This window comes from Rattus norvegicus, chromosome 8 (assembly GCF_036323735.1).
Source record: "Rattus norvegicus strain BN/NHsdMcwi chromosome 8, GRCr8, whole genome shotgun sequence".
Lineage (NCBI taxonomy): Eukaryota > Metazoa > Chordata > Mammalia > Rodentia > Muridae > Rattus > Rattus norvegicus.
In genome coordinates this window covers 8,469,120-8,471,697 of record NC_086026.1, presented here as the reverse complement: position 1 = coordinate 8,471,697, position 2,578 = coordinate 8,469,120, and the positions used below count along the sequence as shown (strand labels likewise).

At 37.2% G+C, this 2,578-nt stretch overlaps 1 pseudogene; it reads right to left on the bottom strand.

The window, feature by feature from the left end:
- Window positions 1–378: 378 nt before the first annotated feature.
- On the bottom strand, window positions 379–1,413 carry Fpr2-ps5 (formyl peptide receptor 2, pseudogene 5; annotated as a pseudogene).
- Between the last annotated feature and the right edge of the window lie 1,165 nt (window positions 1,414–2,578).

Genomic DNA, 2,578 nt, shown 5'->3' with positions numbered 1-2,578 from the left:
TCAAGGACCTCCACATCAAACCAGATACACTCAAACTAATAGAAGAAAAAGTAGGACAGCATCTCGAACACATGGGCACACAGTAGGAAAGTTTTCCCACCTCAACTGATGTAATAGCTATAGTCTTGTTTTGGGTCTTGTACTGTTGTATGTTGTACCACCTTAGTAATAGCCCATGTTCTGAATTCAATTGAAAAACTCCCATAACAACAGTGATATTTGTTTCCATTATTATTTTTCTTCTAAACCAGAAGACAAAGAAGTATTTCTTCTAGACTTCTTGAATAAAAGTCAAAAATCCTATGCAAAGTAGGATGAGACAGAAAGTAAGAATAGAGTGACACAGAAAACATTTCCATGGCATCACCCCATCACTTCCTATGGCTCAGAGTCTTTAGTATGTGTAGAAAAGTTTTTGACTTTGTCACTGTTCAGGACTGAATCTTCCCTCAGGGCCCTCTCCAGACTAGCTGGCAGGGAGTGGATCAGTCTCTTTCTGAATTGCTGACATAGGAAAACATAGAGTATTGGCTTGAGGCAGCTGATGAAGGAAGCGAGAGTGCTTGCTGGGTTCACCCATGTGTGAATACTATTCATTGTCTCTTTGTACCCAATATTGCCTAAAAGAAAAATCAATTGAAAAGGGAACCAACAGACAAAGAAGGAAAATGCTACAGCAGTGAGGACACATAAGGGATTCCTGGAATTCAGAAAGCCTCTTCTGCCTATCTTGGCAGCCATAAGGCCATGACAAATGACAACGAAGATCATGGTTATGCTGAAGCCAATAAGGAAACTGATGGATGCTGAAATTATTCTCACAGTCATGGATACCTTTAACTGCTCCTAAGGGGTTGCAGCCCAGGACTCAACATTACATATACAGTGCCCTTTCCCTCTTTCATCTCTCTCTGTCGTCAAGAAGATAAAATGTGGAAATATTAGCAACAGGACAAGTATCCATGCTCCAACAATCACTTTCCTTGCCAGATTCACAGTTCCATAATTCTGAGCCCATACTGGGTGCAGGACACAAATACAGTGAGTGATCCATGGCAATGAAAGTAATCAGGAAGATACTTAGAAAAAGGTTTATGTTTATAATCATGTGAACAAATTTTCAAAGGAACCAACCAAAAGGCCATTCTCCATTCATGATAATTGAAATGATCTGAAATGGTAGAGTTGCCATATAGGAGAAGTTAGCCAAAGCCAGGTTCAAATAACAGATTTTCGTTATAGTGCATGCCATCTGGAACACAGCCACATAAATCACAAGCCCATTACCTATCACCCCAAGAACAAAGGTTATAGAAAGTACTACAACTAAGAAGATCCATATAACTCTGGGGTGGTAGAATCATAAAACACCACTTCTGATTGATTCTGAGGGATGGAGAAGTTGGCTTCCATTTTGTCAGCACCTGTAACAATTCAATAATGACTTCTTTTCATATGTGGCTCCATATTACAGATTTACTCAAGTCCCCACACATTGCCTGTCATAACAGAATACCAATCCTGAGGGTAATCTAGGAAAAATGGTTCTCTGTTGAATGCCTGTTATGTAAAGCTTAGTTCTATTCATTATCAAAGAGCATTATTACTCATCAGACTGATTATGAAATGTATCATAAACTCCCAGATATTGAACTGAGGATAGGCAGGGGGAGGAAAGTGTTTACTATGAAGAGGAGATCATTGTGGTATATATATTGACCATTGTTCATTGCTTTTTATTACTTCTTTGCTCTTGTAGGAATAAATTCAGCTAAGTCATACAGAAGATTTAGTCTGAGGTTTATTTTCAAGCAAAGCACAAATAGTAGCTAGGGAGAATATTGGATTATATTTAAAAAAGATTGTAGATGATGCATTTTTAATTCCAGATGTAATATTGTTACAACTGTTTTGGCATTGTTTTTGTCTGTTGGTTCCTCACTTAAGTCAATCATCCTTCTAAGAACACCTTGTCACAAGACAACACTGCTCAGTGAAGACCATATCATCCTTGTAATTGTGGTCAATTTAATTCTGTTACTTTTCACATTGTGATTTTCAAAGGGCTGTTTCTGATTATGAGGTATACAAAACACTTTTATGGCACAATTTAAGTCACCATTGCCCAAATCATAATACAGCACACTTTTTTGTCCATATTTACATGTGTCTCTGTGTTTATATAATTGCATGTTCATGTTTGTATACTTGTGCTTATATATTTCATTATAAATTCACCTAATATTTTCCTTATGCCAAACAATTTAAATTATAGGAGAGACTTCTCTATCTGGCTGAAAGTTAGTGAGGAGGCTAGATGACTAGCCAATATGCAATTTGATGCAATCTACATCAAATCCTCCCCAATAAAATGACCAAAAATGATTTCCATTTTTCAGGTTTTCATTTTTCAAGGCAAAGACTTTACCAAGAGGTCTATCTCCAAAGCCACAGATCCCATTTAGGATGTATCATCATATCATATTTCTGAGTTTTCCACAGGGTAAGAACAAAAATGATTTTATATCACAGCCAGGACTCAGGCCTTATAATAGTCTTGCATGTGGCAACAACAAAA